Source organism: Beta vulgaris, chromosome 2, assembly GCF_026745355.1.
Source record: "Beta vulgaris subsp. vulgaris cultivar EL10 chromosome 2, EL10.2, whole genome shotgun sequence".
Classification (NCBI taxonomy): Eukaryota; Viridiplantae; Streptophyta; class Magnoliopsida; order Caryophyllales; family Amaranthaceae; genus Beta; species Beta vulgaris.
The window spans coordinates 3,225,049-3,237,548 of record NC_079203.1 but is presented as its reverse complement, the minus strand read 5'-3'; the positions used below and the strand labels follow the sequence as shown (position 1 = coordinate 3,237,548).

Sequence of the window (12,500 nt, the reverse complement as noted above, 5' to 3'; positions counted from 1 at the left end):
TTTTTGGGGCCGAGAAATGCAAGACATGGCACAAGGGAACGAGCTAGAGGCTGAGAGTTAGCCTGAGGTGCACTTGGTATGCCCCGCACACGATGGTGCGCCCGCACACGCTACTGGTGCGCCCGCACCATCGACCAGTTTTGGAGCACAAAACAGACGACATTGGTGCGCCCGCACCACGCACAAGGTGCGCCCGCACCTGCGTCTGGTGCGCCCGCACCAACTATATGTGCGCCCGCACATTTTGACGGAGGATTTGAGACTGAGGCAGAAGACATAGGTGCGCCCGCACCTGACATGTGGTGCGCCCGCACCTATATCTGGTGCGCCCGCACCTGAGGTATGGTGCGCCCGCACCTGAGGTATGGTGCGCCCGCACCTGAGCATGGTGCGCCCGCACCTCCTTTTGGTGCGCCCGCACAATGCATTCCGGAATAGAAAATCGTTCTTTAAACCCTTTTTCTCTTTTAGTTTTAGACTTACGCTTTCATTCTAGTTTTCAGAGAAGATTTTAGGGTTTTGTATTAGAGAGAAAACACTTGAGTTTTTCATTGATAATTGAGATTAGAGATCATAGTTTAAAATTCTGTTAATATTGAAGGTACTTTTCATTCATCTTAATTCAAAGTTTCAGTTTTTAATTCATTCTCTTGTTGTTTGTTTATGTTCTTAGATTATTTTAGATTTTCATTCTCTTAGTTTAATAATTGCGATTTAGATTAGTTTAATCATTACTTAATCATGTTTAGCCTTAGATTAGTCATAGATTCATTGTTTAAATGCTTTAACTCCATGATTAGTGAGTAGTTTCATAATCTAGGGTTAGGGTGAAAGTATAAATTAGGGTTTTAAATATGATGTTGATGTGATTGTGATTGTTTAGAGAAGTTTATGCATTGATCTTGGTGTTTTGAAACCTTAGGATAGATATTGATCACATTTATACTTTGGTATTTTGATTTCAAAAGTTCCTATCGAATTTTGAATTCTTTTATCATCCCCAAGAATCAACTTAATTTCTATGCCAAGATATTGGATGGAAATTAAGGGGATCCTTCATTAGGGGTTTTCCAAACTTATTGAATCTCTTAGTCAATTAACTAAAGATCATTCGAGAAAGGATTTAGTTGATTGATTAAGTGATTACTCTTGAGGACCATTCGAGAGAGGACTCAAGTAATTTAGAGGGAAACTAAACCTTGCATGATCATCTCCGTACATCACAATCGCATTAGCATTTATTGGTTATTCTTATTCATACTAGTAACCTTAACTCTAGTGTCTTTTATTTGATATTTAAACTTGTAATATTCGCTTGTTCTAGTTGTTAGTTAGTCTTAATTGTTCCAAATCTTTCAAACCCCAAATACCTTTCAATTAGGTAGTCTGACTTGATAGACTTTAATCAATCCCATTTTCCCTGTGGATCGACCCTTGACTTGCCCTTACTATTCTCTTAGTAATTGCTTGTTAGGATATAAATATTGTTTGGAAAGCGGTTCTTAGTGCCTTAACGACACACTAAAAACCTCTTATCAAAATGGCGCCGTTGCCGGGGAAATTGTGCTATTGATTGAAGTATATTTTAGTTTAGTTTGCTTAGTTGATTTTTTTTTATTTTCTTTTTAACTGTGGTTGTTATTTGCTAATACTCTGCTTAGCTTTGTTGTGTTACATGAGAAGAAGAACTCACGGTTCACCCACATTGCCTCTAGATCTGAAATCGACCGTACTTGCGAAAGCTTCGGAAGAATTTGGAAATTACTTTGGGTTCCGAGCCTTCTTCACCAATCTCAAGTACATCAAGTGAAGTTGAATCAGAAATGGGTGAAGCAAAATCCACAACTGTTTAGGGATTTCGGAAATCCGGGTTCCTATGTTCTTCAAGGTGGAATTCGACTCCCACCACCACTACAAATTTCAGCATTCACCCTCAGTATACTCGGATGGTGAAAGCAGAGCAGTTTTGTGGGGGGTCAGATGAAGATCCTCTAGACCATCTCGACAGGTTTCTTGAGATCTGTGCCATGATAACAACTAATGATGTCTCTCCTGACTACATCAAGATGCACTTGTTCCGGTCCTCTCTTACCGGAAAAGCAAAGTCATGGCTCAAGAGCTTGCCTGCTAATTCCCTCACTACATGGGAAGAAGTCACATGGCTTCTTGAAGAAATACTTCCCGGAGTGGAAGACTGCGGACATAAGGAGGAAGATCTCCTCATTTGAGCAAGAGAACGATGAGACACTTGCCGAAGCTTGGGAGCGGTTCAAGGAGATGATCCGTTCATGCCCACACCATGAGTTCAACAAGAATCTACTCATGCGATTTTTCTATGATGGTCTTGATCCGATTTCACGGGCCAACTTGATGCTGGAGCGGGAGGTCAACTATCTAAGATCCCGCAAGAACAACTTGAGTCCACAATTGAGGAGTGATCAAGAACTACTCATGGGGTGGAAGACGAAGAGGTGCTCAACCTAAGAAGAGCGGAAAGTTTGAAATTGACCCCATGGATCAAATTCAAGCAAGATGGACCAACTCGATACAAGAAGCTCTCCAAGATCAATCTTGCATCGTCTACTCCTTCACAGGTAAACTCTTTTTCTTGTGATATTTGTGGTGGTACTAACCATGATACTTCTTATTGTGGAGGTACCCATTCGGAGCATGTGGCGGCAATAATTCAAGAGGAGATGGATATCAAGGAAACAAGGGTATAGGAACAATCAACAAGGAGGTTGGAGACAACCTCAACAAAACTACACCCAAGGATTCAACCAACCTCAACAAGGATGGAATCAACCTCAACAAGGGTACAACCAAGCTCACAACCAAGGGTTTGCGCAAGGGTATAACCAAAACCAAAACTATAACCAAGGTGGTTCCTCCTCACAAGGGTCCAACACTTACCAAGCTCCACATCAAAGGACCAACAACCCAAAACCTCCCTCCAATTCCATTCCCCAAACAAAATCCCGAACCTACACCATCTTCCGATCCAACCTCTCTCCAAATTCTCCAACAACTCCAATCCATGAACCAAATTCTCCAAAACCATGAGCAAAGGTTTCAAGAGCTACAAGCCCACAACAAAATGCTTGAAACCCAAATTGCCCAAGTAGCTGAGAAGAATCCCTCAACCCCCACAAATCAACTTCCAGGCCAACCCATCCTAACCCCAACCTCCATCAAGCCAAAGCCATTCATTTGAGGTCGGGAACAAGTTATGCGGGTCCTAAGATGCCGAATGGGGAGTTAGAGAGGATGAGAAGCTGAGGTTGTTAGAAGGAGGATGGAGCTGAGGAAACTGAGAAAGAGGAGTTGAGGAGAAGATGAGTCACATGTTCAAGTTGGTGACAAAAACCATTGCCATCACCTCCACCAACCAAATCTATGTGCCTCCGGTTCCCTATCCTCATAGGTTGGTAGAGAGAAAGTTGAGTGACAAGTTCACTAAATTTCTAATGTGATGAAGAGCCTGCAAATCAACATCCATTCCTTGAGGCTATGTCTCAAATGCCAGCTTATGCTAAGTTCTTGAAAGAGATCCTCTCCAATAAGCGAAAACTTGAAGATGAGCTTATCTCCCTACCTTACCAAGTGAGTGCTCTTGTGCAACGAACTATGCCCAAGAAGCAAAGAGATCCCGGGAGTTTCACCTTGCCGGTGAAGATAGGTGATTAGAGCCTAAGGGTGCACTGGCCGATCTGGGAGCAGTGTCAATTTGATGCCCCTTTCTATTGCAAAGCACCTGAAATTTCCTCTTCATCCTACGCATAAAACGATTCAATTGGCGGACCGCACTGTGAGAGTCCCTGTGGTGAGTTGGAGGATATACCGATTCAAGTTGGGCATGTGTTTGTACCATGCGACTTTGTGGTGATGGATATGGAGGAAGATCCTGAGACTCCTCTTATTCTGGGAAGAGAAGCTCTAAAGACTTTGGGTGCCGTGATAAACTGCAAAAACGACACAATCACGGTTGAGGTAGCTAATGAGCGGGTGGTGTTTGAGTTCTCTAAGACATTGAAGAGACCTATGATGGAGAGAATTTGTCGGGTAAGCCTAGTAGAAGAGGTAGAGGACAGCCATGAGTGTGGATAATTCTGGGGAGATTGTGTGCTACTTTACCGACACCCTTAGTTGGACATGGAAGAGGAAACGCAAGATGAGGCGTTTGAGGTTCTAGCTACATCATCCATGGATAAAGAGGAGTGTTCTAAGCCTCCTCCCAAGGTAGAGTTCAAACCCCTTCCCTCCTCTCTTAGATATGTTTTTCTTGATGATGCATGTACTTATCCTGTTATTGTCAATTCGAGTCTTGATGACATTTCTATATCAAACTGATTGGAATTTTGCAAAAATATAAAGATGTCATTGGGTATTCGATTGATGACCTTAAGGGGATAAGCCCTTCTCTTGCTATGCATCGTATCCATCTCATCGATAGTAATGCCTCCTCCATCGAGCATCAGAGAAGGCTCAATCCCAACCTCAAAGAGGTTGTGAAAAAGGAGATCTTGAAACTACGTGACGCGGGAATCATCTATGCTATCTCAGATAGCAAGTGGGTGAGCCCGATTCACGTGGTTCCAAAAAAGGAGGCATGACTATAGTTGAGAATGAGAAAGGAGAAAAATCTCAACTAGGACTGTCACTGGGTGGAGAGTCTGTATTGATTACAGAAAACTGAACAAATCCACCCGGAAAGATCATTTCCCCCTTCCCTTCATTGACCAAATGTTGGAGAGGCTTGCTCGTCATTCACACTTCTGTTTTCTCGATGGTTATTCCGGATTCTTTCAAATCCCCATTCATCCGGATGACCAAGAGAAAACCACCTTTACTTGTCCGTATGGGACATTTGCATATCGAAGGATGCCCTTTGGTTTGTGTAATGCCCCATCCACTTTTCAAAGGTGTATGACAGCAATCTTCTCTGACATGCTAGAAGATTCCATTGAAGTGTTCATGGACGACTTTAGTGTGTGTGGTTCGTCTTTTGACACATGTCTGGTTAATCTTGAATGTGTGTTAAAAAGGTGTCAAGAGACGAACCTTGTCTGAATTGGGAGAAGTGTCACTTTATGGTCGAGGAAGGCATTGTCTTGGGCATAAAGTGTCGAAAAAGGGTATTGAAGTAGATCCGGCAAAGGTTTCGGTTATTGAGAAGCTTCCGCCACCGAACTCGGTGACGGGAGTTCGTGCTTTCCTTGGACATGCTGGTTTTTACCGCGTTTCATCAAGGATTTCTCTCAAATAGCCAAACCATTGACGAATCTACTCCAAAAAGATGTAGATTTTGAGTTTGATGAGTCTTGTACTAAGGCTTTTGAAACTCTTAAAAAGCCCTTACTTCTGCCCCCATTGTGCAAGCTCCGGATTGGAGCTTGCCTTTTGAACTAATGTGCGATGCTAGTGACTTTTCAGTGGGAGTTGTTCTTGGGCAACGCAAGGAAGGGAGGCTTCATGTGATAGCCTATGCAAGTAGGACTCTGGATGATGCTCAACGGAACTATGCAACTACGGAGAAGGAAATGTTGGCCGTGGTCTTTGCTTTTGACAAGTTCCGTTCCTACTTGACATGTAATAAGGCGGTGGTGTATACGGATCATTCTGCGGTCCGGTATTTGATGAGTAAGAAGGATGCCAAGCCTAGGCTCATTAGGTGGGTGTTGCTTCTTCAGGAGTTTGATTTTGAGATGAAAGAGAAGAAGGGGACGGAGAATGTGGTAGCTGACCATCTTTCTCGCCTCCCTCTTGACAATCTGGAGGAGATTCCTATCGAGGAAGATTTGAGAGAAGAAGCATTGTTCGCCATTCTGAACAATGAGGTTCCATGGTTCGCTGATTATGCAATTATTTGGCTTGTGGGATTGAGCCTCATGGTTTTAGTTCCCAACAAAGGAAGCGGTTCTTTAAAGAAGTTTCGAGGTTCTACTGGGATGACCCGCTCCTTTTTAAGAAGTGTGATGATGGACTGTTTAGGCGGTGTGTGCCTAATCATGAGATGACTCGTTTTGACTCATTGCCATACTTTGGCATGTGGAGGCACGGTGGAGCAAGCAAAACTGTTGCTAAGGTGCTCCAATGTGGTATGTTCTGGCCAACATTGCAAAAGGATGCCCGAAATTTGTGGTGGCTTGTGATAGATGTCAAGGAGTGGTGGCATCACAAAGCGACACGAGATGCCTCAACAGAACATTCTTGAGTTGAGCCTTGATGTCTGGGGAGTCGACTTTATGGGCCCATTCGTTCCTTCCTGTGGGAATGTATATTCTTGTTGCGGTCGACTACGTGACCAAATGGGTTGAAGCCATTGCCTCTCCTACCAATGACCATAAGGTAGTCACCAAGCTTTTGAAGAAGATCATCTTCCCTCGATTTGGGGTGCCCGTGTTTGATCAGTGATGGCGGTTCACACTTCGCCAAAAAGCAATTAGAAGCATATTGAAGAAATACGGGGTGAATCACAAAGTAGGTCTTCCTTATCACCCCAAACACAAGGCCAAGTTGAGGTTCGAATCGAGAGGTTAAGAAGTCTTAAGAGTGGTCAATAGGACACGAAAGGATTGGTCTTTGAAGCTTGATGACGCTCTTTGGGCTCTTCGCACGGCTTTAAGACGCCATAGGCACCACTCCCTATCGCCTTGTGTATGGCAAAGCATGCATTTGCCGGTTGCAATGAGCACAAGGCTTGGTGGGCAGTTAAGGAGCTCAACATGGATCTTCACTTGGCGGGAGAAGCTCGAAAAGAAAGGTAGTAGAAGCTGAGAACTTCGTTTTGATGCTTATGAGAGTTCGAGAATACAAAGAGCAAACGAAGAAATGGCAGACACCGGATTCAACAACGAGATTTCCGGTTGGGGACAAGGTCTTTTGTTCAACTCAAGACTAAAGCTTTTCCCGAAAGTTAAAGTCCAAGTGGTCGGGTCCTTCTCTTGAAGACTACTCCATGGGCTTATGAGTTATGGTGAGAAGGTCCATTTGGGTAGAACGGTCAAAGTTAAGCTTCATGATTCCATGCTGTTGGTCCATTGGTTGCTTATTCTTCGCTCACCTGAGCGACTCTTTATGGATGTATCCTTTTTAGTCAAGCTAATGACTTAAAACAAGCGCTACAGGGAGGCAACCCGTTTCTCTTTTCTTTTCATTTCTTTTATTTTTCCTTTGTTTATTATTAGCTTTTGATTTATCAGTTAGCCATGAGAGGTACATTGGAACATCTGAATTTTTATGAAAGTTGAGTGTTGAGTGTTTTGGAAAAGAAATATGTACAAATCAGACGGGTTAGGTGCTCCCGCACCTGTTCAAGTGCGCCCACATGAGAAAATTTTCGAAAAAAAATTTGGTGCGCCCGCACCTAGACATGCGGACAATTTTGAACATTTTCAGAAAAAAACAGAAGACTTTGGTGCCCCGCACCTAGTCCATGTGCGCCCGCACCTTATTAAAAAAATTTTCGAAAAAAAAAACAGGTGCGCCCGCACCACACAAGGTGCGCCCGCACCCACACAAGGTGCGCCCGCACCAATTCTGTCGACTGATTTTGGACAAAAACAGAAGACTTAGGTGCGCCCGCACCTGAGGTCTGGTGCGCCCGCACCTAAGCATGTTGTGCCCGCACCAAAGCCTCCGGAATTTTTTGAGAAAAAACAGAAGAGTTTGTTGCGCCCGCACCTCTTCTTGGTGCGCCCGCACCAAACGTGTTTTTTGAAAAAAAATTCGGTTGGTGCGCCTGCACCAGGGAGAGGTGCGCCCGCACCAAACCGGCTGGGCAATAGAAATCGCAATTTTCAGAAAATTTTCGGCCCTCCTCACTCAATCTTCTTCATAATTAGAAACTCTCTCTCACACTCACTTTCTTCTCTCTCTCTTGCTCCTTCTGATCGGCCACCACAACCCTTTTCCGGCGACTTTCAACGGCAAATCTCACTGGATTCTTCATCATCTTCCTCTCTACACCATTCAAGGGCACAAAAATTGGGGGTTTTGCAAGGATTTGATTTCTAGGGTTTCGAAATTGAGGATTTTCATCTCCATGTTGGTAACTCTCTTCTAATCTTTGCTTTTTCATCAATAATCTAGTAATTTGGAGTTCTAGTGTGTTTTCTTTTAGATTGCATGCTTGTTTTCCACAAATTTTTGATTGTTCATGAACTTTGCCCTTATTTGTGTTTGTTGTGGTGGTGAACAAGTGTAATTCATGTTGATTGTGGTATTTTTCATAATATTCTGACCTTTTGAGAACTACATTGCATGAATTTTTAGGTGTTGTTGATTCTTGTGCATAATTGTGGTTGGTTTGGTGAAATTGGCTTGAAAGTCTCTTTGAGTGGTGATACTCTTGATTGTTAGCAACTTGGTTGCTACTAATTGTGGATTGGCTAGCTGGTAGATCTTAGGATTAGTTTTTGATTTTTCTTTTTGTGTGTTTTCCTTTTTGTGTGGTTTTGATTTTCTTTTTTGTGTTTTTTGTGTGTTTTCGATTTTTCTTTTTGAGTGTTTCTTTGTGTAGAGAGTCCGCTTTGTGGTTGGGTCATTGCAGCAGATCACATCTCTCCTTCCTCTTTTTGCAAAACAACAATTCTTTACCACCATGGGAAGAAGTAGTGGTGAAGGCTCATCTAGGTCTAAGAGAGCAAAGACCGGGTCCTCTTCACAAGGACCCTCGTCCAGCTCTAATCCCCCTCCCCTCTATGCTGTGAAACTTCCCAATGCCGCTCATAAACAAATTTTCCAACAACTTTCTGAGCGCACGTTTCGTCCCACAAAGTTCTATGACCACACTACCTGCAACTACCTTAACATCGAATCGATGATAAGGGAGATGGTAGGTAATGTCGGGTTATCCGACTTTCTTGACGTCCATGCACCTACTTATGATCAACTCACTCTCGAATTCTTGAGTACGTTGAACATAAGTAAGGAGCCGGGCACGGGTGCTCTAGCTATTCAATTTCGTATGTTTAATCAAGCTAGAGCACTCTCCTTCGACGAATTCTGTGAGGCATTCGGGATGGATTCTCGAGCTCCCTGTGATGCCCCTTTGGGCACCATCTGGCAGGGATACAATGAGCAAGATTGGTGGGCCAAAATCACCAACGGCACGACTCCGTTTCGGACGAATTCGTCCAAAGCGTCGGAGATCATCCATCTTGCTCTCCGTTACTTCCATAGGATGTTGGTTTACACCATCTTTCCAAACAGGAAGTAGGACATTGAGGAAGGACGAGTTGCTGGTTCTTTGGTTGGCACCGACGGGGCCACCATAGAGCCAGAATTAACTTTGCTGCGCTCCTCCTTCACCGACTGCAGGAGATTCGGGGGTACTACGGTGACTGGGGAGATCCTTTGTGGTGGAATGGTCACCCAGTTAGCGTCCTACCTCGAGTTGGACGATGACCTGGCTCGCTTGGAAGCTAGCGTGCCTACTGTTGGTCAGTCCAACAGATTGGATGGTGCGAGTCTGCAGCAGATGAAATTTCTGCGCAATTATAAAAAGGAAAATTGCATCTGGCTTGTGGGGGGGCGACCTTACTGTTTTATAGGGCCCGACTTCGTTTGGGACCTCCCCGCTAACTGTGAAAATCGTTGGCGGGTTCCCCCTGCCCATGACATCCCACGGGCTATCCCTGAGCCCATTCCTACGGAGCGCATTCCACGCGTTCCGAGAGGTCCGAGGCCCGACCACCGCATTCCTGAGAGTGAGGTGGCCGAAGCTTCCTCTCTCAATCCTTCGACATGGGCTCCGTCATGGCAGCCATAGCCCATGCAGGCCTCTCAGGAGGCCAATCACCGTGCGATTACTGCTCTCTTGCCGGTATCCGCAAACCGACGACCATGTGTCTCGAGTGGCTTGGCGCACTCACCTCGCCAATGTCCACTCCGGACATGAGCCTCCTTCCCTAACCATCCCCACTATCCTCCTTCTTTCGACCCTCGAGAAGGGCTGTTTGAGGAGCCTTCTTTCCGTCCTTACCCCCACTACCCATCCTACTATCCTGATGGGTACTCTGGTGGTATTTCCCTCCTTACCCCCTCCGATGGGGTAATGGTGGGAACTATTAGGAGCTTTCATAACCCCCCTCCCTCTCCCTCCTTTTGCAACTTCGAGCACGGAGTTTTGCTTAAGCTTGGGGACTTGCATGTAGTCTATATCTTTGGGAGTTTTGGGGTCATTGATGGTTAGAATCTAGGGGTCTCATGGTTTTCGTATCAGTTGGTGATTGTTCCTGTCTGTTGGCTTTGATTTCCCCCACCCTTGCTGACTTCTCTTCACCTGTATAGCTTTGCTTTGGTAGTTTTGTTTTGCTTTTGCTTTGCATATATTTATAAAAAAAGAAAACATTTTCCTCTTTTAATCTTTTTCTTCTCCTTTTTCTGCATCTAGGATAGCTTGGTTGCATGCATGATTTGTGGCTAAAGTGTTCATGTCTCGATTTTGGAAGACCTTCCTTATATTAGACTTGATATTTTGGAACCCTGTTGTGACTTTAGGCGTCTTCTTGAAACCGATAACTTTTGGTAGAGTCTCTTTGAAATTAGGCGAGTTGGATGAATGGATTGCCTTGCCCCTTGTGCGATGAATCCCGAAGGAGGGCCAAGAACCTCGTAAGACTCACTCACAACCCTCACCATTGATCGCCTAACTTGTGACTTGCATTTTAACTCCCCAAGATTACATAAGAACGAGCCTCTAGGAGAATGATTTAGGGCGTTTCTTTTGCTAGTAATAGGAGCTACAAAACCAAAAGCTTGAATACCTGCATATTTGCTTCTCAACCCATCTGAGCCTTTCTATCCTATTTTTTGCTTAACCCACATAATGAGTCATGGCCAAACTTTCCCCAAAGTGGAGTGCATGTGTAGTTTGTGTTGAGTTAAGTTGTTTTGATATTAAGTCTTGGTTGAAAGTGAGTTAATGTGCTTGTCTGATTAGCAAAAGTTGAAAAAAAAAATTGTGAAAAAGAAAGACAAAAAAAATAAAAGAAAGAAAATTCTTATTGTTTGATTTGGGTTATTATTAAAAATGAAAAGAAAGAAAGATCAAATTGATGAGAAAAATGAAAAAGTTCACAAAGTGAAAAAGAAACAAGTGAAATTCAAGGCTATGTGTGAGATTTCTTTAATTGAGAATGGTGTTAGGACTAGCTTGGGGGAGTATTTACCCCTAGTTTGTACTCCACTTACCCTTTTTGCACCACATTCCTATAATATAATCCACACCCTTAACCTAGCCCCGTTACAACCTTAATAAAGTCCCTTTTGACTTCTAGATTGGACTTGATCTATTTAGTAGTGGCGGGCGAGATTTTGTGCAAGTCATGATAGGGTCATCAAAACGTGGTAGAGGCGAGCAATTATGGTTGAGCATCCCTAGGGAGGAGTCAAACTTGGGTCTTGGAAGTGGAGAAGATCGAGTGAGAAATCATTCTTGGAAAGCTTTCTTTCAAAAAGACTCGGTTGATCGGTGGATTGAGACCTTAGAGTCACTCTTGCTTTTCCTAATCATATTCCCTCTTGTGTTTGGTTGGTCTCATAAATCTTTTGCTATGAACTCATTTAGCTTGCATGTCATGATTGTGACCTTGCATTTAGAGCATATAGGTTAGTTTGTTGCATGTTTCCCTTTTCTTTTTATTCTCCTTTTGTTCTTGATTCCTTCATTCTCATTCTTGGTTTACTTGAGGACAAGCAAAACGCTAAGCTTGGGGGAGTTTGATAAGTGCGTTCCTAACGCACTTTATGACTCTCTTTTGGCTTGTTTTAGCCCCTTTTTCTCCTTTTCTTCCCTCTTTCTCCTCACTTTTCCTTCTATTTCATCATTGATCATACTTGATCATAGTGACATTTTGCTAGATTTTTGATCTATTTTGATCGAATTTCTAGCACATATGCTTTCACCATGTTTGATCGTGTTTCTATTGCAGGTATGACCCTTTCGGGGACGAGAATGCAAGACATGGCACAGGAGAAGACTGAGTCTGAGAGTTAGCCTGAGGTGCGCTTGGTATGCCCCGACACGATGGTGCGCCGCACACGCTACTGTGCGCCCGCACCATCGACCAGTTTTGGAGCACAAAACAGACGACATTGGTGCGCCCGCACCAGACAAGGTGCGCCCGCACCTGGTCTGGTGCGCGCGCACTATAATAGTGCGCCCGCACATTTTGACGGAGGATTTGAGACTGAGGCAAAAGACATAGGTGCGCCCGCACCCGACATGTGGTGCGCCCGCACCTATATCTGGTGCGCCCGCACCTGTTCATTGTGCGCCCGCACCATATGTGGTGCACTTTTACAAAAAGACAGAAGACTCAGGTGCGCCCGCACCTGAGGTATGGTGCGCCCGCACCTGAGCATGGTGCGCCCGCACCTCCTTTTGGTGCGCCCGCACCATGCGTTCCGGAATATAAAATCGTTCATTAAACCCTTTTTCTCTTTTAGTTTTAGACTTACGCTTTCATTCTAGTTTTCAGAGAAGATTTTAGGTT

At 44.2% G+C, this 12,500-nt stretch overlaps 1 protein-coding gene and 1 non-coding gene across 3 annotated transcripts in view; one reads left to right on the top strand and one right to left on the bottom strand.

The window, feature by feature from the left end:
• Nucleotides 1–12,500, top strand: part of LOC104887669 (uncharacterized) — a 39,786-nt gene that overhangs the window by 10,147 nt on the left and 17,139 nt on the right. The window lies entirely within an intron of this gene.
• On the bottom strand, nucleotides 2,200–2,306 carry LOC125495420 (small nucleolar RNA R71). The gene has a single exon (XR_007272057.2). It is a non-coding gene; the product is annotated as a small nucleolar RNA R71 (small nucleolar RNA).